Here is a 22,458-nt window from a genome sequence, read left to right as displayed (position 1 = left end):
TTTAGGTTTGTGCAGTGTGAAATGTGTCCATTTTAATAAAAATTAAGAGGGCTAAATTCGTTTGATTTGCACCTCCCGTTAGCGCCCTAAGAAGGCAAAGGTAGCACCTATTACTTTTACCCCTAAAACTTTTAAGAACTATTGAAAAAAATGTTAAATTTTTTTAAGTTTTTGCATCTTTATTTTAGGTTTGCCTTTTCCCCATGTGAGGGCCCCAATCTTTATTTTGCTCTCTCTAACTATTTAAAAAAGTTAGAATTTTAAGAGTTTACTCACTGCCTTGTTCGCTATCTGTGAGAATTCTGCCTTTTGATTGGCTGCTTAGACAGCCTGTTGATTTCACAGCAGCTCGCACAAGGGGATTCCCATTAAGCTCCGTTGAATTGAATTCAAGGTCAGAAAATCCGAAGTTCTCGACACAGGGATTGTGAGATCTCTCTGCGGAGCGTACTTTGGGGGCCAGCGGCAAACACGCCTTCGCTTCGCTGCTGGCCGCAAATTCCGGGCCATTTTGTTTAGTCTTCAGATTTCTGTATTTTTCCCTGACATGATGTATAAGGTTGGGAAGGCTGTGGTTCAACTCAAATGTGAAGAGGTCTAGTTGAGGAACAACAAATTGAAAGGCCTGATGGCATAGACTGTCTCTGTTATGGTGCCAGTTTGGTTAAGTGATTGCACTAGTGGCACGAACATCGTGGGTCCTAGTGCCACTCCAGGACTTAAGCACTTAGGCTGACAATTCAGTGCAGTACTGAGGGATTGCAACATCGCTGGAAATGCCATCTTTTTTTTATTTGTTCATGGGATCTGGGCGTGGCAGTTCTTCATCTTTGCTGTCTGTGGGACTTTGCTGTGCACAGCAACAACAACACACTTAGACCACACTTGGAGTACTGCATACAATTCTGGTCGCCATGTTATAAAAAGGATATAGAGGCACTGGAGAGGGTGCAAAAAAGATTTACAAGGATGATACCAGAAATGTGAGGGTACACCTATCAGGGAAGGATGAACAGGCTGGGTCTCTTTTCTCTTGAAAAAAGAAGGCTGAGGGGTGACCTAATAGAGGTCTTTAAAATTATGAAAGGTTTTGATAGAGTGGATACAGAGAGAGTGTTTCCACTTGTGGGGAAGAGCAAAACTAGAGGCCATCAATATAAGATAGTCACCAAGAAATCCAATAGGGAATTCAGAAGGAACTTCTTTACCCAGAGAGTGGTGAGAATGTGGAACTCGCTATCACAGGGAGTGGTTGAAGCGAATAGTATAGATGCATTTAAGGGAAGGCTGGACAAGCATATGTGGGAGAAGGGGATAGAGGGTTATGCTGATAGAGTTAGATGAGGAAAGACGGGCAAAGGCTCGAGTGGAGCATAAATGCCGGCAGAGACTGGTTGGGCCTAATGGGCCTGTTTCTGTGCCATATATTCTATGTAATCCAATGTAAACAAAAACTTGCATTTATATAGCGCCTTTAACATAGTAAAACATCCCAAGGTGCTTCACAGGAGCGTTATCAGACAAAATTTGACACCGAGCCACACAAGGAGATAGTAGAACAGATGACCAAAAGCTTGGTGAAAAGGGTAGGTTTTAAAAGAGAAGAGCGAGATAGAGAGGCAGAGAGCTTTAGGGAGGGAATTCCAGCACTTAGGGCCTAGGCCACTGAAGATATGGCCGCCAATGGTGGAGCGATTAAAATCAGGGATGCGCAAGAGGCCAGAATTGGAGGAGCGCAGAGATCTCGGAGGGTTGTAGGTCTGGAGGAGGTTATAGAGATAGGGAGGGACGAAAAGATAAAAAGGAAGACTTGCATTTACATAGTGCCTTTCACGACCTCAGGATGCCCCAAAGCACGGCAGCCAATTTGTGCACAGCAAGCTCCCACAAATAGCAACGTGATAATGACCAGATAATGTTTTTTTTTTAGTGATGTTGATTAAGGGATAAATATTGGAGAGGACACCGGGGAGAACTCCCCTGCCCTTCTTCGAAATAGTAGCCATGGGATCTTTTACGTCAACCTGAGAGAGCAGACGGGGGCCTTGGTTTAACATCTCATCCACTGCGAGGCCACGGAGGGATTTGAACACAAAGATGAGAATTTTAACATTGAGGCATTGCTGGACCGGGAGCCAATGTAGGTCAGTGAGCACAAGGGTGATGGGTGAACGGTACCTAGTGCGAGTTAAGATATGGGCAGCAGAGTTTTGGATGAACTCAAGGGCAGAAGATAGGAGGCCGGCCGTAAGAGTATTGTAATAGTCAAGTCTAGAGGTAACAAAGGCATGGATGAGGGTTTCAGAAGCAGATGAACTGAGGCAGACACTTAAAAAAAACACTAATTCATTGGATATGAAGCACTGCAAGGCATCCTGAGGCTGTGATAAAAAGCTATATGTGTGAACGTTCTTTCTTTCTCTCCCATTATCCTGTTAGATTGCTTTATCACCAGTAACATTGGCAATTTCAAGGCCATCACTGCGCCTCGTACAATCTAACACTAACCATTCTCGGGACAGAGCTAATTGGAGTTTAATCACTGGCTCCAACATTCCTGCTGGAGTTCCACTGTGGGAAGCTGTGAATGATCTGACGGACTCTAAAATTATATTCCAAATGCCTTTCCACTAGTGCAGTTTTCCAGGAACCCCTACAATCCTTTAATTAAAATTTATTTCAGAATATTTATAAAATTAGTAATTATTCTGACACTTTTTAGAGAAATGTTCCTCCTAATTTGCGTGTATCTCAAATTGCTGATAAATCTTGATTTATCTACCAATGATGCAACAGCACTAAGAACAGCCCTTTCCAAACCTCCAAGCTCTGAAGTTCAAACAGGGTAAATCAGCAAGTGAGAAATATAAGAGTAAATAGTATTGAGTTACTTCGGCTATGAGGGCTGGGTTACTTGGGACTCTGTGTGATCCACAGGCTGGAGGTGGGACACTGATAGTCTATTGGATAAAGGCACATCTGAGGTAGTACTATCCAGACAGATCAAAACGTCCCAGGTCACTAGAAGAACTCCCTACTCTTCAAATAAGAGTCACAGGATCACCTGAACAAGCAGAAGGGGCTTTGCTTTAAAGAAAGACTTATATTTATATTACGCCTTTCATGACCTCAGGACGTCCTAAAGCTGAAGTATTTTTTTAAAATTATAGTCACTGTTGTACTGTACCAATTTGCAAGGTCCCACAAACAGCAATGTGATAAAGTCGACATAATGATTTTGGTTGAGGGATAATATTGGCCAGGACACCTTATCCCAAAGATGGCATCTTCAATAATGTAGCACTCCCTCAGTACTGCACTCAATCCTCCTTCCATGCTTACTTCAGCCAAGGCAGCAGTTAGGGGAGCTATAATTAGTTTCAGCACCGTTACATTAGGAAGAAGAACAAAATCGTTCAAGGTCCCTGCCCCTCATCACTTCCAGTGACCCTTAATAGAAAATGCAGATGCCAGATGAGGACAGGATTGGGCTCAGTTGTGATACGTTCCATGGTGAAATAGCCTACTGATGTTCACACATGAAGAATGGGCACTTGAGCAAAGTACCATGGAACCACATCTACAGGAGAGCAGGGGAGTCAAGGAGGAAAAAAAACCTGATGGCTCAGTGGGTAAATGGACTGTATGTTATGGTATTAATCAGAAAGCCTTCATTCCTTGGCCTGGGCCGGCCTGCCAATCTCAACCGGCATGGCATCTGAGGCACACAATTGGCATCAGCGGCCCTGAGCTAGGGAGTGGAGACAATGATCTGGGCAGGTTTGCAGCTCCTGGTCACTGACACTGCTCTGAGTGTGGTCGCCGGCTGATGAAATTGGCCGGGATGACCGTCATGGCCAAATAGCCTGAGACGTTCACTTTCCAACCTCGCAAGTGAAGAATTTTCCCTTGGGTGACATATGGGGGTGAGGGGCACCTCGCCACCTGTAGAGTGACAGCTCAAGTTGAGCTGTTGCCTTTGGGAAAGGAGAGGTGGGGCTGGGAGGGGGGGCGGGTAGTTGGAGGATTGGTGAGAAAGCTGGAGTAGGCAAAAAGAGATTAGCATAAGAAAATGTATTAAACTCAGTACAGTTGGAGCAGGAACAAGAAGAGTTAACTTTTTGTTTTACGCAATTACCAATATTGTGTGAGAGCTTAAGCTCTGTTTCCCACGTGGGAAGAAGGCAACTGTCCGCAACTCCTATTGGCTAACCTCCGATATCAGCAGCTTCTGAAATAGAATCGTGACATTGACGAGGAAACATTCCAAACAGTGAGTACATATAACGTTTCAACATCTGAAATGAATAGCATGTGCCGGGGCATGACACACAACTGCAGTACGTGCTCCAAGTCACCTCTTCAAACATGCTTCAGCCTGTGTACCCACTACCTCAAACAATGCTCGGGAGTAGAATGCTAACAAAGCGGTGGGTACACTGCCATCACATATAAGGAGCTCTTTACTCCTTGGGCAAAGCATCCGAGGGTACAAAGCTTCAAGTCAACCTCCCCAAACTTGTTGATGTTGGATTCACTTTAATTACAATCTCATTTCCCGCTGTTGCCCCTTTGAAGAAAAATTCCAAATCCCACCCCAATTATATACGGTTTAAAAAGAAAAGGATTGCGAGCTTTTCTTTCCTCGCCCTTATCTACGGAGAATTATTTCTGTTTACAATCTGAAAACAATTTTTTTGTTTTAAGAGTTGTGTGCTGGAGATAGACCTTTCTTGAATTCTGCCTTGTGAATGATGTCACGACACTCAGCAGTAAAGGTGATCTGGTACTGTTACAATCAGTTTGTTCAGCAGTGCAGTACAGTAAAAGTCTGACCTACATCCTATTCATTTTAGTTCACGCAAATCTTTATTTTTCCACTTGGCAGCAGACTAACAATCTCAGTAGGATATTCAGGCTGGGAAATTGAAAAAAGAAAGGCAATTAACGGCCACACTGCGATTAGCTGCCACTGGATTATGAATCCCCAAATGTATTAACTGAGAAGGGGACATTGGAACAGGAGGTGTGGAGGGAATTATAAAGAGCCGGCATATCATCGGATGGCTTAGCTCGAGTGTGATTAAACAGATGAAATGCATCCAGTGTTAGGAACTGCTGTAGACTCGATCGAACATGCTAGACCTATAAAATGAACAGTGGCAGGTCCTGCATTACATGGCAAGGTCTTATGGCTGACTTAATTTAATTAGATGGAAACTTTAATCTGCTTTGTTTTTACACTAGTGACCTGAAATGCTCCTTTATAGTACATAGCTGGGGGAGCCCGGCTTTGCCAGGGCTGTTTTGGGCCGGGCGGTTTAAATCGAGTGCCAGGCTTTGGGGCCTCTCTGTGTCCCTCTGTGAATCTGGTGCCGGGCAACATTTTAAATCAAGTCCCAGGCTTTTGGGCCCTGTCTCTGTGTCCCCCTCTCAATCTGCTGCCGGGCAACATTTCTACCTTTTAATACCTTGAAAGATGAAAGTGAAAGTACTTATAAAATGTTTTTGGTAAATCTTTTAAAAATAACATAAGAGATACTAACTTTTTCGAAGCCGGATCAGCAGATTTTGAGCTGGAAGTAAATGGGGTTTTTAGCCTGAGGCAATGGCTGCCACACCCCTGAGATGAAAACGATTAGTCCCGCCCACAGACACAGCGATTGGCCAACCATCAGGCGACTGAACTGTAGGATTGGTCAATGGTGACGGCACAGGATTGGTCGAACCTTGACGTCAATCAATCAATGCTAATTAGCAGATAATGAGTTTAATTTTGAAGGTTTTTTGCATAAGGCACGAACAATTTTCGTCCGACCGAAAAGTAAATATGCTTACGACCGTCCCGGAACCGTAAGCTTTCTTTGGAGGTAACGCACACGTAGGTACGCTCTATAACTTTCGAGTGCATAGCCGGACAGACGCACACCGAGGACAGACAGACAGACAGACAGACAGAACGATCCTTTTATATATATAGATTTACTGTAAATGGGCTGCATCTTGTGGTATGGAGCCAGACAGAGCAGGACAAATAGCAGACAGTAGCTCTGCACTGTGCTAGATGATCTAGTGCACTCCAGATGTTTTCAGTGTCCTGGGTTAGAGAGGAGAGGAAGCCACCAGGGCTTTTGCCACTGACTGCTAACTAGTAACCCCTGCTGCAAAGTCTGTGCGCGTGAGGGCAGGTTTGGAGGTGACGCTGATGGTGCTATGGTTAAAATACGTTGTTCAGGTTCACACGCGAAGAATGACCATGTGGGCAGGACTGCTAACATTCATCATGAGTCACTGCCTTCGGAACAAGACTCATGATTGTCTATGGTTTCATGGGCAGCGGCCACCCTCTGAAGCCTTGCCCAAGGCTCAGCGCCTCTGAGTCAGAAGGTTGCTGAGTTCAAGTTCCACTCCAGCGACTTGAGCACATAATCCAGGCTGACACTTTAGTGCAGCTCTGAGGGCATGCTGCACTGTCGGAGATGCCTTCTGCCCTCTCAGGCAGACGTAAAAGATCCTATGGCACTATTTCGAAGAAGAGCAGGGGAGTTCTCCCTGGTGTTCGGACCAATGTTTATCCCTCAACCAACATCACTAAAAGAAATGATCTAGTCATTATCTCATTGCTGTTTGTGGGTCCTTGCTGTGTGCAAATTGGCTGCGGCGATTCCTACATTTCCACCTTCGTTCTTTCTTAGAAAACTGGGCCATAATCCCAAAAAGTAGACTTATAATCAAAAATTAGTTTTGTAGTATCAGCCGCAGATTTCTGCTTCACATTTTTCCTTGGCGTTACACGGAAAGTTTTTTAAATTCTTGATCCGAAGGGGAAATTATCTTTTAATGAAGAACTAAACAAATTGGACGAGTGCCAGTTCCCACCTCTCCCTTTGGTCTCCCTGGAGTCCTTATGTCCTCATTTCGTTGTACAGGTGGCTCTTTTGCATGACCCCGAGTGTCATCTTAAACCCCACAGGGAGATATTCATTACAGACGAATGCCAACAAAGTGAATCACTGCCACTATTGTGACATCCACTCTCACAGCACTCCTATTTTACGTTGAATTAAAACTTTCCTCTTTTGGGTTAAGCGCATTTTAAATGACTGGAACCCTTGAAGATGAACAGCAGACTGTGATTCCGCATTACTAACAGATGTCTCAGATTTCAGAACAATTTAAGCTATTCAACATTGTGTTGGACGCGGTGATAACTTGAAAGACAGGCTGGCAAGAGGAAACATTCTGCGAAATGTTCTCACTAATAAGAAGCACAGATCAACCTCTAGTCTATGCGCTCCCATTTATCTGCACTCTTACCCATCTGCAAGAATTTTTGCCGTTGATCAGGATCAGATGGTGCTGGTGTATCTCTTGGCTCAAAGCTACACCACACAAGCACACCCACGATTCCAGCCATCAGACGCTAGAGGCAGCCAAAAATGCTCCTGCAAATGGGTCGTTAAGATGATGAAAGGGTTTGATAGGGTAGACGTAGAGAAGATGTTTCCATCTGTGGGAGAATCCAAAACTAGGGTCATAAATATAAGATAGTCACTAATAAATTCAATAGGGAATTCAGGAGAAACTTCTTTACTCAGAGAATGGTTAAAATGTGGAACTTGCCTTTTCACCAGAGAGTGGTTAGAATGTGGAACTCACTACCACAAGGAGTAAGTTGAGGCGAATAGCATAGATGCAGTTAAGGGGAACCTAGATAAGTACATGAGGGAGAAAGGAATAGAAGGATATACTTATAGGGTTAGCTAAAAAAGGATTGTGAGGAGGCTCATGTGGAGCATAAACACCAGCATAGACCAGTTGAGCTGAATGGCCTATTTCTGTGCTGTAGACTCGATGTAATTCTATGTATAAAAAAAATGGCAACCACTGCTTCCCAGATATAGAGGTGAATGGTAAAGGCAGCCTGCTAGTGCCTGCTGCGGTCCCAACAACAGCCTCTGCTCACCGGCACAGGATCAGGCTCTTCATCAATTCTAAAGTCTTTGGGGGAAAAATTTGGTTGGTTAGCACCTCCCATTAGCGCCTCTGGTGGGGGAGCTAACCGGGCGCTAGGAACTTAGCGCCCGAGCGCGGCGATTTTAGCGCCTCTCACGAAATTGACCAGTCATTTTGCGGTGGCGCTAAACACTACCGACACGATCTCCTGCGCCCGCAGATCGTGACGTCAGTTGAGCGTGTAGCGCCCCGGACTGGATATTGAGTCACGCCCCTTGCCTTTGCGCCTGCCGCTGGGAATGACAGGTAGAGGGGAACGTTTTCAAGTCAGGAAGCAGCTGGGGGAGCTCTATTTAAAGGAGGGCGCTTCCTGCCTTTTCTTGTCGGCAACATTTTTGGTTTTAACGTTGTCCTAAGGAGTTTTGGCCTTCAGCACCACTTTAGAGGTTCCTAAGCGCTGAGCCCTTTCCCTGGGCCTATCCATTAGTGTTTCCAACAAGTTAGAGGTCTCTCCAGGCCGAGATTCAGGGCTACAATGAGCAGGGTGTGGCTGGCCAGCAAGATGGACCCTCCCCTTTAAGAACTGGACGGTGCCAGTCTGTCTGGCTTCCATGGTAACTGGCATCGCCTGAGCTTCGGGAGCGTTCTGAGGTAGCGCCTCGCTCCCTGACATTAGCGCCTTAAGAGAGGTGTGTAGCGCCTGATTTAGTGCTCAAATCACCTCCAGGGGCGATAGAGGCGAATTTTGCAGTCGGAGGCGATAATTAGTGTCGGGCGCTAAACTTCGTGCCTGGCCGATATTAGCACCCCAAAATGGGCGATACCGAATTTTTCCCCCTTTAGATCTGCCGAGATCAGTGCCATGGAGATGGCCTATAAGATCGTTGGATGAGGTGGCATACCAGGTGAGGCTAGGTCAATTGAAAATTTCAAAACTGAGATTCATCGATTTTTTTAGGCAAGGGTATGAAGGGATACGGAACCAAGGCGGGTAGATGGAGTTTAGATACAGATTAGCCATGATCAAATTTAATGGTGGGACAGGCTCAAGGGGCTGAATGGTCTACTCCTGTTCTTATGTTCTTAATGGTACCTAATTCAAAAAGACTTTAAGTATTGAAAAGGGTTAATTCCTCTGCTCCAGAATATAATTGTACAGTATAAATTTACCCCAAATACTAAATTCAGCCGAGAGCTTGGAACCCTTCCCTCTTCATATAAGTTGCTTTTTTTAATTGAATCCAGAGCTGAGATGGTGAAAATACAGCTCGAGAATTACCCGGCCCAGAATTTGTCATAGAAATAAGCAAACCCAGGTGCTAGGTCATCAGAGTATTGCCGCAACTCGGTTCTTTTGGCCTGTGTGCAGTTGCTGCAGTTTGCTGGTGTAAATAGAGCTTAAAATACATGTAACAAAGCTAAATGAGGCACATGGCTATGTGCATCAAGAGCCATCTGACAACCTAATGCCTTCTCAAGCACTTTCCTTTAAAGTCTACAGCATAAGCTTCACTGATGGCTCAGCAAATGTATCCAGTGAGTCACTGAGCTCTATAGATCAGGAAGGTCGAAGGTTGGATTCTTACTCTGTGATGAGTTAGCTGATTTCAGTCGGTGCTGTGGTTGGCCTTAGTGGCCCGGGCCCAGTTAGTGAAGAGAAACACAGCCAGGATTCCCAGTCTTAGATACTAGCCGCTGATCCCCGTTAGGAAATGCTTACATGTGGACATTAGCTGAGGGTCAGATCAGTCTCAGCTGTGATGCTTCCCACAGTTAACCAACCCAATGACGCACACTCTCCAGGCTCACAGGGCAAAGAATGGCAATTGGCTTGAAGTGCCAGTACCTATGGAGCGGGAACCCAATAAGAACCCCCAGGAGAGGAGAAACGAAAATGGGCAAAACTATCTCTGAAAGGAGAAACAATCATCAATATTTAATAACAAGCTGTGCGATCAAAACACCTGAGGGGCTAGAATTTCCTTCTTTTTACTGACCATTTGCAGGTGGTACTGGGGCAGGAGAGGGAATGAAATTGTCCAAGGAGCCATTTCGACAATCTGTGCCACTTCCCGGACTGTGCTCCAGAAGTGACAGCAGACACAAAATGCACCTGGTTATATTTGGGATCTTAATGGAGGGAGTAGATCATCTGACATACTTTCCTTCATTAACGCCTTAGCAACGCTGAGAGTCAAGAATGTCATTGCGTTGCAGGGCCCAGCATTGCTGAAGAGGCGGGAGGGAGGTTTCAAGTTTAAAGCTCTGCTTTGACTAAGGCAAAGTGATCAATTATCCTTAGTCAGAGCGGCACTTATTAAAATGTTAAACTTTAATTGCAGTTTTTTAAAATCTTCATGTGGTACCGTTGGCCAAGCACCAAAACAATTTCCCTCACCATGTCACCTCAGTCAGATGCCCCAGTGGCACAGTGAATGGCTTCAATGTCCACCCTCCATGTGTAGACCCTAGGAAATGTGCTTGGGCCAGGCGCTCAGGCCTGGATGGAATAGGGTAATCTAGGCCCCTGAAGTTTAATGATGTGGATGAAAATCTTTCTTATGTACCATAATCGTAATGCAACAAACATTTTTCATGGGGACGATACTAACCTCACCACAATGGGCAGGAGAGGGTTAAAAATTAAAAATCGTGAAATACATCCACAACGTGGCATGCCTGTGTCCCACCATGGAGAGGCAGGACACTTCGTTATAATATTTAAATCAGGCTCCTACAGTATAGTTGGGAGCCTGATTTAAATTTAACGGTTGCTGGCTGGGTTTCCCAGGGCTCGGGAAACCCGGCAGTGAAATGGAGGTGGGATCTTCTGGCTGCAGATCCTTGTGGGCCAGGAGGAGCAGGAGTACTCCTCCCGGCCCCTCAAGCAAACCTTCAGCCTCCCTTCTGCTGATCACGGCCGCTCCTCACTGCCACGATCGGCCGACTACCCCCTTCAACCCACAAACATTCCCTCCCTCCCTTCTCGCTTGCCGGCCCGGCCCCCACCTTCTCCCTGCAATCTTTCCCTCTCTCCCTCCCCTCCTGTTTGCCGATCTAACATCTCCGCTCCCCCCCCCCCACCCCGTCGCGATCTTTCCCACCCTCCTGATTGCCGAACTGACTCCTCCACTTCAATCCGCGATCTGTCCCGCTTGCTGGGGGGCCATCCCCAATGATCCTTGGCTGCAGCCTTCTAGAAACATCAAAAAATAGGAGCAGGAGTTGGCCATTCGGCCCTTCAAGCCTGCTCCACCATTCAATATGATCATGGCTGATCCTCTATCTCAATACCATATTCCCGCTCTCTCCCCATACCCCTTGATGCCTTTTGTGTCTAGAAATCTATCTACTTCTTAAATATATTCAGTGACTTGGCCTCCACAGCCTTCTGTGGTAGAGAATTCCACAGGTTCACCACCCTCTGAGTGAAGAAATTTCTCCTCATCTCAGTCCTAAATGTCCTACCCCGTATCCTGAGACTGTGACCCCTCGTTCTAGACCCCCCAGCCAGGGGAAACATCCTCCCTGCATCCAGTCTGCCTAGCCCTGTCAGAATATTATACGTTTCAATGAGATCCCCTCTCATTCTTCTAAACTCTGGTGAATACAGGCCTAGTCGACCCAATCTCTCCTCGTAGACCCAATCTCTCCTTCTGCCGTTGGCTTTCCCTGCCCAGCAGCCTGCCAGCCTGTCAATCTGGCTGGCTGCTGGACGGGAAACAGAATTTTAAAAAATGATAATGAGGTCCTGCCGTTAAATTCGGCGGGACCTCCACGTCGCTGGGATTTCCAGGATTACCCGCAACTACTGCGCTGCCCCCTCCCTCTCTGCCTCCTGTATGTGTCTGACATGGTTTTTGGTTTTTTACACTGGATATTCACTTGGGCCAGCATCATTGGTCACTCCAGTAAGTAGACCTTGTGGCCCCTACGATCTGGAGTGCACCCACTCCTACCCAGTAGCGAGATAAGCAATCACATGACTCAGCGACTGCAAAAAGAAACTCTCAGCCTATATACCAGCTACTGAAATATTGCACCACGTAAATTCTCTTTTCTTCATGGAAGGCAGATTGAAATAACACTTCACAAGATGTGGCACAGCTTCAGACCATTAAGTGGTTTATTTGCAAAATGTAGCTGAATAAACGTACGCAGATTTCACAGCAAGAACAAGCAATACAGTCCTGAGCTATGGAAAAGAATAAAATGCAACTTGCTACCTCACTACAAACAAGGGCACACCTTCTCTAGCTTAGCTTTCAAAATGTTGCAGGTTTTGCAGCTGTAAAACCACAACCCACTTTTTTTCTGGGAAAGAGAGATAGACACAAGTTCTCAATATTCAAATAAGGCCTGCACTGATTTCAAGGGACCGCCGGGGCCGCCTAAAAAAGGCCCCGACTGGCTTGGCAGTGAACCAGATGCCCGTGCAGGCCCCTGCCCAGCTGAATTGGTTACGGTTCACAATATTAACTTTAGACCTCGCCATGTCTTGTCTGCACTTAGGAAAGAAAAACACTGACGCATTGGTTAAACTGATTCTCAAAGTCAGCATTTCTGTGCAAACATTTGGATAGGAATCCAGTTCCATACACAATATTGTATTCAAAGGCCGAATTTGTTTGGCCGAGGCAAATACCTCAGCTCTTGTCATATTTTCCACATGGAGAATTGAGCAACCATTTGACCTTCTACCAAGTACAAAAACTAAAACTGCCGTTTATCCACATAGTGTTTTTGTTTCTTGGAATCCACGGCAAATACCGTGTTCACCATTTGAAGGGTATGGAAACATTTCTGCGCCCAAATAAAAAAACATATTAAATAAAGTGTAGGCGGCAAGGAGGAGTATTGTGTTCTGCTCCAGTGCAATGTAATGGTTAGACGTGCACTCATGTCTCCGATTCTCCCGCAGCACTGCTCCATTTCACCCATGCTGTTGGAAGAAGCTAGGTGCTTACCCACAGGGAGAGGTAATTAAGAAGGAAATAACTTGCATTTATATAGTGCCTTTCACGGCCTCAGGACGTCCCACAGCGCTTTACAGCCAACAAAGTACGTTTGAAGTGTAGTCCCTGTTGTAATGTAGGAAGCGCGGCAGCCAATTTGCGCACAGCAAGCTCCTACAAACAGCAATGAGTCAGTGACCAGATAATCTGTTTTAGTGAGATTGGTTGAGGGATAGGTATTGGCCAGGACTCCCCTGCTCGTCTTCGACATAGCACTGTGGGATCTTTTACATCCACCTGAGAGGGTAGACTGGCCCTTGGGTTAACGTCTCATCCAAAAGACGCCATCTCTGACTGGGCAGCACAACCTCGGGACTGCATTGGAGTGTTAGCCTGGGTTATGTGCTCAGGTCTCGGCATGGGACTTGTACCCACAACCTTCTGACTCAGCCGGGAGTGCTAGCAACTGAGCCGATAAACTAAAGAGTAAGTCGCAGAAATCTTTGTTCTCGTAGGAACCTAGGCCTCAATTTTGAAGGGGGAGCAGGTGGCTGCGAGCCCCCAAATCTGGCGGCGAATGCAGGAAGTCTGGGGACATGGAAGCAGTGACACACACTGCGGTATTAAGCCACAGATGAGAGCCTCCCTGGTGTCTCACCCAAGTGGCTTTTCTTGATTCATAAGCCTGGACAATGACAGGAGCAGAACTATGGTGGGGTTTCCCCAATCTCCCTCTGTAGCTTCTGCGGAAGAGCGGCTCCGGGAAACCCCAGAGAAACGGCGTACACGGCCATTCGGGCCCTTGATCCAGCGTTTCCGCCGAAGTTATGGCAGGAGATTCCCTGCGGAAAATCTCAGGTGCAAACCTCTGTCGGCTGTGCAACCCTGGAAGATCAACCCAGCCCTATTCTTACCTATTGTCACATCCCAGCAGCAGTTGCTGGGTAACAGTTAGGAATGAGAATTATGGTCAACTTTCCTACCCTCTGCCTGGAGACACTGAGACCGGCTGCAGCACCTCCCAGTGCTGCCGTGGTGGCGATTGGCTCGTTTGGCACACAGCAATTCCTGGTGGGTACGGTTCAGTCACATGAGGCAGTGTAGTTACCCACTGAGCTGTCGGGCATTTTAGTTTTAGTTTGGAATTTGAATCCAAATTTGGCCAAGTTGAGATTTTCTATAGTGATCATAGATTAACATAGCATGTACAGCACAGAAACAGGCCATTTGACCAAACTGGTTCACGCAAGCTTCCTCCATCTCACCCTATCCTTCTATTCCTTTCTCCCTTGTGTGTTTATCAAGCTTCCCCTTAAAGGCATCTGTGCTTTTTGCCTCAACTACTCCTTGTGGTAGCGAGTTCCACATTCTAACCACCCTCTGGTGAAAAGGCTGAACTCAGAAAAGTGGAAGTCCAGGCGTGGAATTCATTGTTTATTTTGAAATAAGATAAAGAAGGAAAGACTTGTATTTATATGGCTCTTTTTGCATTCCCAGGACATCCCAAAGAGCTTCATATCCAATGGATTTCTTTTGAAGCTATCACCTTGGCAAGCTTGGCAGCCAATTTGTGCACAGCAAGGTCCAACTAACAGCAATAAGATGAATGACCAGTTGTCTGTCGTGGTGGCGTTGGTTGAGGGAGGAATGTTGGCCAGGACACCGAGCGAACTTCCTGCTCTTCTTCAGATAGCCTTTCACATCCAAATTATTGAGCAGACAGGGCCTCAGTTTAACATTGCACCTGAAAAGGCAGCAGTTCCAATAAAGCAGCATTCACCAGTGCCTCGGGAGTGAGCCTTTGGCGCGGTGGTAGCACTCCTGCCTCTGGGCCAGAAGGTGCAGGGTTTGAACACCCACTCCAGACAGTCCCGGCGAGTGGAGTCAGAGCTCTGGCTTTGAAGTCTGGGTTGACATCCAGCGGGATACTCATGTCCTGTGGCCCCCCAATCGTATGGATTGTGGGAGCCCGTAAAACCCTCCCGCCGTTTAGGATGGACTAACCACCCCATGGGCTGGTGTAAAGATGGTTACGGCCATGGAAGGAGCCTTAACACAGCCAGTCAGACTGTTACGAATCCTTCCACTACTTCACCTGTGGTGAACATGATGATGAACCAGTGCCTCATTGAAGTGGCAGCCTAGGTCACAGGCACAGATCCTGGAGTAGGATTTAAACCCAGAGTCTTCTGATACAGAGGATAGAGTGTTACCAACTGAGCCAAATTGGCATCTGGACTTTGAGTAAACAGAAGGTTGAATATGGATATTACACAAACTTCAGAACTTAGCATGAAGCTCACGTAAGTAAACAGTGGTAATAAATAAATGCATTTTTCCATAATAAGAATCAACTAAATATTTATACTGCTGCACTCATCTGGTTGGCTGGATTCCACCGTGGAAATTGTTGTAACCACAAAAGGCCTTGTTACGTCTTTTAAAAACAAAGTGGTAATGGCTCTTGATAATATCAGTAAGTTTTCTGATTTCATCCTGAAGGCAGAGCACGATGTCGAGGCAACATTGATCATGTCCTACGTGTAGAAAACATGTTTTCTCAAATAATCAGTGAGGAATTATAGCTGCATGAGCTAAGCCAGAGGTCACCAAGCCTGGTTATTAACATCTGCTGAAACACTTTGGATGCTAGCAAGTGCTGCCCATTTGTGTACTGCATTAGCTTTACAATGTAAACTCTGCTATTTGAGCCTCACATGTAAACAAGGCAGCCTCGTCTCTGTGGGAAATGGTGAGGGAAGGCTCTTCTGACAATAGTCAGCAGATGATGGATCTTTGAGCCTCTGCAAATGATTAGAAACAAACTTCCATATAAGGAAATCTAAATTCTGCCTAAGCAAAATCAGCTGTTAGCGTAGACAATAGTGTACTTAAAGACAGAGGTCCCGAAATGCTGATGGTTTGGGAGGACATAAACCAAGCAGATCTATCTGCGCCATGTTGGAATCTGGGGAGGAGGGAGGTTTTATGCCCCATTTAATGTTCTGCCCTAAAATCCACTGAAATGAGGGAGGATGCAAGATGCGCCTGCCCTGGTTAAGGTGCAGCCATGAAAATTATGGATTCAGCCAAGATGATATTATCCGTTCTAAATTCTAACATTTCTACTCAAGGATTCACCTATCTAACTTATGCCAGTTTGAAACAGGGATAACTTAGAACGGCAACTGATGCTGGGATCTTAAATGCAAATTGTTGTGTTTCATTGTGTTGTTTGAGAGACTCATAAATTTACTTTTGTTTGCTCTTTTGTCAATATTTTGTTTTGATCTTTATGTTGTCAGGCCCCTAACTTCATTTGGAACTCTCCCTTGCCACTCTTCCTTGTTTGGGATATTTCCCTAAAATGAAGGGGAAGGCTGCAAAATATATTCCCCATGGGAATTCCACTCTTCATGACTTATTTGTTGGGGGCGGAAGAAGAGTAGGAACAGCAGGCAACAGGGAATTTATGCTCATAAGTCAGTACTGTAGGAGGTCCAGACCCTCCTACTGATCCTAACCATCAGGACTGATAGCCCCAGAAGATCATTCCTCAATATATCCAAGGAATTGTGTCCAGAGGCCTTGGTGTTCTGCAAGATGTGTGTAACGGATCCTGGAGCCGTGACTCACTCCAGAAAGCTCTGCATTGTAGAGACCCTGTCCGATAGTGCCACAAAGAATGGCATTGGGCGCTGCCGCCATCCCTGTCATCGACCGCGCATCTTTGCAACATCTCTAGTGATTTCATATGGCTCAGCAAGCTTCCTCTATTCTTGGTGAGACCCCTGAGGTCCAAATGCTCAACATCTCCTCAGCCTCCTCTCAGGTACATCATGCTCCACCTCCAATACCTCATCCACTAGCTTCCTTACAAGTTGCGAATCACCCAATGCCAATTCCTTATCTATATGATCGGTATCACCCTGAGTTAACTTATCTGGGCTGGTGAGTGCAAGTGATAAGAGTTCATGATAGAGTGGGCTTATTCCTGCTGGCAGTGCCAGATGTTGAAAGTTCTGGCATTGGTTCCTTCCTTCCCTCTCTCTCTCTCTCTCTCTCTCTCTCTCTGCAGGGTCTTTCCTACTACCATCTTCTGTGGAGATAAGAAGGATGAGAAATTAGATGCGCTGTCCATTTTTTCCATCTTGTCAGGCTCAAAGTTCTCAGAGAAAGAGAAGTAATTTCTGATCTTTGACCAATGTCTCTTTGGTCAGTAGAAACCATCTGTGGGTGCTGACACGCCCAGCATCACCTACAACTTTAGCCAAGTGAGTTCCCAGGATTTGCTTTGCCTCCTCCTCCTCCTGCTGTTCTTGCAGCCTGTCCTTTTCACTTAGAATTACATAGAATTTACAGCACAGAAACAGGCCATTCAGCCCAAAAGGTCTATGACGGTGTTTATGCTCCAGACAAGCCTCCATATCTTGAAAGAAAGAAAGAGAAGAAAGAAAGACTTGCATTTCTATAGCGCCTTTCATGACCTCTGGACGCCTCAAAGTGCTTTACAGCTAATTAAGCACTTTTGAAGTGGAATCACTGTTGTAATGTTGGAAACGCGGCAGCCAATTTGCGCACAGCAAGGTCCCACAAACCAGATAATCTGTTTTTATTATGTTGGTTGAGGGATAAGTATTGGCCAGGACACAGGGGATCCCCTGTTCTTCTTCGAAATAGTGCCATGGGATCTTTTACGTCCACCTGAGAGAGCAGACGGGGCCTCGGTTTAATGTCTCATCCGAAAGACAGCCCCTCCGACAGTGTAGCGCTCCACTGGAGTGTCAGCCTAACATTACAACAGCGACTACACTCCAAAAGTACTTCATTGGCTGCAAAGCGCTTTGAGAGGTCCGGTGGTCGTGAAAGGCGCTATATAAATGCAAGTCTTTCTTTTAATGTGGGAGGGGAGTGGGTGGAACGTGCAGGGGAGAAGATGGGGGGCACTTTGGGGAAAGACAATCCGTGGCCCGACTCTCTCTCAGGGGCATTATTCCTTCTTGGGAATTGTGTGCAATCATTTTCTACAGCACAAAAGAGTGCTTGTTATTGTCAGCCACAGACTGTTTAATTTGACAACTATTTGAGCATCCTCATTGCTTTTTTTGTGGCATTCCCACAGAGATAGTGAGGCTTCAATCAGCATGCACGCATTGCAGGATGCTGGAACCAGTTAACTGAAGCCTTCCATGTACAGGTGTCACAACAGCTTTGTGCACAGAGTGACATCCTTAGGTTTGTAAATACATTTTTAATATAACTACAGGTCTAAAATGTAAAAAATGTACATCAATAGCAAAGTGCTGCCATGACACGTTGCTGCCCTAGTTGGGTCTATAATCTCACCTTTGTCAGATTCCCAGCGTTTAACTTTTTTTGCACTATTTATTTAACCTGTTAAGAATCGCCATCAAGGCTCACGCAGGAACATAGTCACTTGGGCAAGGTGCTGGAGGGTGCCTGGTGCCTTAGGAGAGGAGAAGAGTGGAAGAAAACTCAAAACTGGTTTTACATTTAAACTGCGCAATAGTAGGAATAGACTGGATGCTGGGCAGCTCTTCTTCTTTTCCCAGAGAGTAGTAGGGTTCAGCAATGCGTTGCCGGTTGGTGCGGTATGCACATGCCTTCAAGAGGGAGTTGAACCGTTTTTTAACTGGAGCAGCAATCGCATCATAAAGAAGGTAAGTGAATTAACTGATAACACTAGGTGACATGAATCTTGCCATTCATGTGGAAATGACTTATGAAACGATACTGGGTGGCCTGCTGGTGGCGCTGTCCAGGGAGAGTATAAATACTCGGGCACGGGCCCAGCTTGCTCAGGACATTCTTTAACAGGAACTAGTGAAGGACACAACTAGATCTCCATGTTGAAAAACAGTTGATTAAAGCCTTGTTTAATACTCAGACCAAGTGCCTAGTAGTTTTCTTACGTCACTAGGTCCATGCAATCTCCTGGACTGGTTTCAATCGCCTGAGGGGGGTCGGAGAGGAATTTTCCAGAGTATTTTTTCCTTTATTGGCCCTGGGATTATTCTTTCTCAACAACAACAACAACTTGTATTTATCTAGTGCATTTAATGTAGTAAAACGTCCCAAGGCGCTGCTCAGGAGTATTTTAAGACAACAAATTTGACACCGATCCACATAAGGAGAAATTAAGGCAGGTGACCAAAAGCTTGGTCAAAGAGGTAGGTTTTAAGGAGCGTCTTAAGGAGGAAAGAGAGGTCTCTCCCAGGATGTTGCATGGTTGTGGGGGATGGGTGGGTGGGAAGGGTGGTAGGGAATGTCTAGCCATGTTGCTCCATGAGTGTGGGGCTCAATTGGGGCTCAATGGACCAGCTGGTCTTTTCCTGCCTGCCCTTTTTGTATGTTCAGAGGCAGCTCGGGTCTCAGGAGAGTGGCCTTCGAGCGCCACTGTCCCGCATTCACTTGCGGATGGTACAGCCGATCTTCTTCTCAGACCAACTGCAGCTGTGGTCTGTGGCCTCACTATCTTGTGTGCGCGCACAGCCTGGCCAGGATTATCGGCTGGCGCACACACGCACAAAGTGCTGGCGGTGTCAGCTAGGGACCGCCGTGCATGTACATGACGGCGTCATTGGCAACGAACGCGCGACTGGCATCAAAGCGCCATATTTGCTGGTTGCCAGATCGATGCCAGTTCAAAAAAAAAGAAGCCTTCTGGCCCACCTGTTTCAAAAAAAATTCCAATCATTTCGCTTTCAGGTGCAGTCGGCAACACGGATAATAAAAGCAACTAGGATCACTTTGTTTGCCCAACACTCAGACGTAATGGCTCAATTTGCAATCAAGATGCTTCACCACTGCACAGTAACATCATGGTGCTACTTTCACAGGATGCCATGGTGACTAATGGTACATTAACTTTACTATTCTGCTGCTGATACCACCCCCCAGCTTTGGACGTAATGCTGTACATAACTCAGTCGGCACTGGTATCATCGCACTGCCTAAAGAGGGAACAAATATAATTACTGTGTCCGGATACTATGACTATCTAAGGGCTCTGGCTACCTGGCAAACTGCATTGCTAACCGTGGACGTTCCTGCACCATCGCTGAAGGTTGTGTAGGCAAGAATATGAATCATAGAATGGCACAGAAGGAGGCCATTCGGCCCATCGAGCCCGTGCCGGCTCTCAGCAAGAGCGCTTCAGCTAGTCACACTCCCCCCGCCTTTTCCCCGTAACCCTGCAAACTTTTTTCCTTCAGGTACTTATCCAATTCCCTTTTGAAAGCCACGATAAATCTGTTCCCACCAACCCTTCAGGCAGTGCATTCCAGATCATAACCACTCGCTGCGTAAAAAAGTTTTCCCTCATGTCGCCTTTGGGCCTTCTGCCTTAAATCTGCGTCCTCTGATTCTCGACCCTAGAGAAACACTATTTTCAAACAAATTTTTCAAGCTTTTGCATGCTCTGGCCTCAGCTCTATCAACTACCTTGACTTACATCTCATACTAAACTCAGAGCTGTGGAACCTTGGCTTCCTGTTTGACTCAATCTGAGATTCCAACCCCACATTTGATCCTTCACCAACATCATTTACTTTCGCCTCCAGAAAAATGTCCACATACACTTGTACTTCCCTCACCACCAGTTAATAAAATGGAGTTTATTAAGGTACTAAAATGACAAGGTACTAACCCATGCCCACTTGTTTATCTTTAACTCTGCCCTGAAATGGTAGGCAATAAGATCTTCCGAACCTCCCTCAACGTCAGCCCAAGCCTAATCCTCAGCCCACCTCCAGCCTTAAGTCCAAACCCTAACCCTGAGTCCCAAGTCCTAAATTCAGCCCAGACCCTAGTCCTCAGTTCAAAGAATAACCATTGATCCAAAGCTTCAGCCCAAAACTAAACCCCATCTTAAAAAAAAATCCCCTAAAATGTCAACTTTATGTTGTACTCCCATCGTGACCTCAGTGCAGCTGTAGGTCAGAGGGACCGGACAGGACCAAGATTCAGAAGGTCCTGGCCTTTGCCGATAGTTTCCAGAACTTACAGAGCCTCCATCAGCCCCGAGCATGGTCCCCACATCGGAGGGAGGGGATGGGGTAGGGAATTCCCTCTGCTGGAAGCTCCCGTTTCCCTGTAACTTAGTGGGATCTGGCGTACATCTGGGGGCCAGCACTTTCAGTGAGTTGAGGCGTACCGGCCTCTTAAATTGCACAAGCTGGCCCCATTGGGGGTGTCCAGGCCAAGGATGCAGCCTGGACCATCAAAGAAAAGGCCATTTTTCAACAGTTTTATTATTGGGCCCCATTTGTAAGGGGGCTGGCAAGAGTTTCTTGGGTGTGGAGCAGTTGGGCTGGCCATCAGGTTCTGGAGTTTCTGGTCTGTATGAGTTGGCAGGCAACTATCTCTTGTGCCCGCAGGGCCCATGCTAATTATATACCCTCTTTCTGATTCCATATGCAGCTACGAAGGGTGCAGCAGGAACGGCGTGGGCAGGAGTTTAAGATGGCTAGCGGGTGGGGTTTGCGTGCATTCCCAATGTCTTCCCTCGTCCACCATTTTAACTTGCCTGAATTCAAGCACAGGAAGGCCGCCCACCCCAGAGGAGCAGGGGCCTACTTTCAATGGCAAAGTCGCGTCCTGATGGCGTCATGGAGACGGCCACTTTAACCCACCAGTGAAAGTGAAGCCAATGGAAATTAAAATCGGTGAGAGGTGCAAAGCGGGCTGCCGATTCTCTATCGCCCGTCTTACTCTGTCGAGTAAAGTCAAGATCTACCCCAATCTTTATGTCTCTCATTCATCGTTGTTCTTTTGAAATTGTTTTCTTATTAAAAGCACCATCAATATAAGTATGATAATCGACTACATTTCATTTTTGAGAAAATTCAAATACTGTACATTGCTTCACTGGAACAGTCATTGAATCAATACGAAAATCAAATCAAATTGTCTAAAGCTGTAGGAGATCAAGGCCCCGTTTCATTTAACTACATCAGTGTCAATTACTTAATGGCTTTGACCCCTCTTCGTTCAAAAGGACAGAATAAGACAAACAACCGGGTGCTCCTCGGAGCTCTTTGAAGCATGCGAACGTCATTATTTTAGAAGTGTTTCATCTTAAAATGTTTAAATGTTTCATAGCAGGTGGTAGCCCAGTAAAGCCCAGCAGCATTAAATGACCACGCGCAAAGTCATTACGAAAATGAACAACTTGAATCAAGCCAAAGTGCATCTTGAGATATTTACACCACTGCTGATGGTTTTCTTATTAGGTTCCATTTAAGATGTTCCACTATAAAAAGCAGCACAGAAACAGGGGGACTTTTAAGACTATCCACTAGAGAGCTGTAAATGTGTACAGATGCGGAGCAGTCAATGTTTCAGAAAGCTCTCAATGCAAATATCAAAGATCAATCAGAGGCGTTTGAATGGAATAGCTGTTTTATTGCTTCATTTGTTGTTGTATAAAGGCAAGTTCCACCAAACACTTGGAAATTGAGCGCTATCATGTCTTGTTTATACTGACATCCAGCAGTCTGTCTTCTAGTCTTCTATATCAGTTAGG

General features: G+C 46.0%; 1 long non-coding RNA gene across 1 annotated transcript; it reads left to right on the top strand.

Moving 5' to 3' along the window:
- The first annotated feature begins 4,160 nt into the window (after window positions 1-4,160).
- Window positions 4,161-21,736, top strand: LOC147105131 (uncharacterized). The gene is made up of 3 exons (XR_015081685.1): window positions 4,161-4,273; window positions 19,641-19,790; window positions 21,354-21,736. It is a non-coding gene; the product is annotated as an uncharacterized LOC147105131 (long non-coding RNA).
- Window positions 21,737-22,458: the final 722 nt, after the last annotated feature.

This window comes from Somniosus microcephalus, chromosome 18 (genome assembly GCF_052327205.1).
Source record: "Somniosus microcephalus isolate GS21.2 chromosome 18, FLI_Smic_1.0, whole genome shotgun sequence".
Taxonomy (NCBI): domain Eukaryota; kingdom Metazoa; phylum Chordata; class Chondrichthyes; order Squaliformes; family Somniosidae; genus Somniosus; species Somniosus microcephalus.
This window is presented reverse-complemented; position numbering and strand designations above follow the sequence as displayed.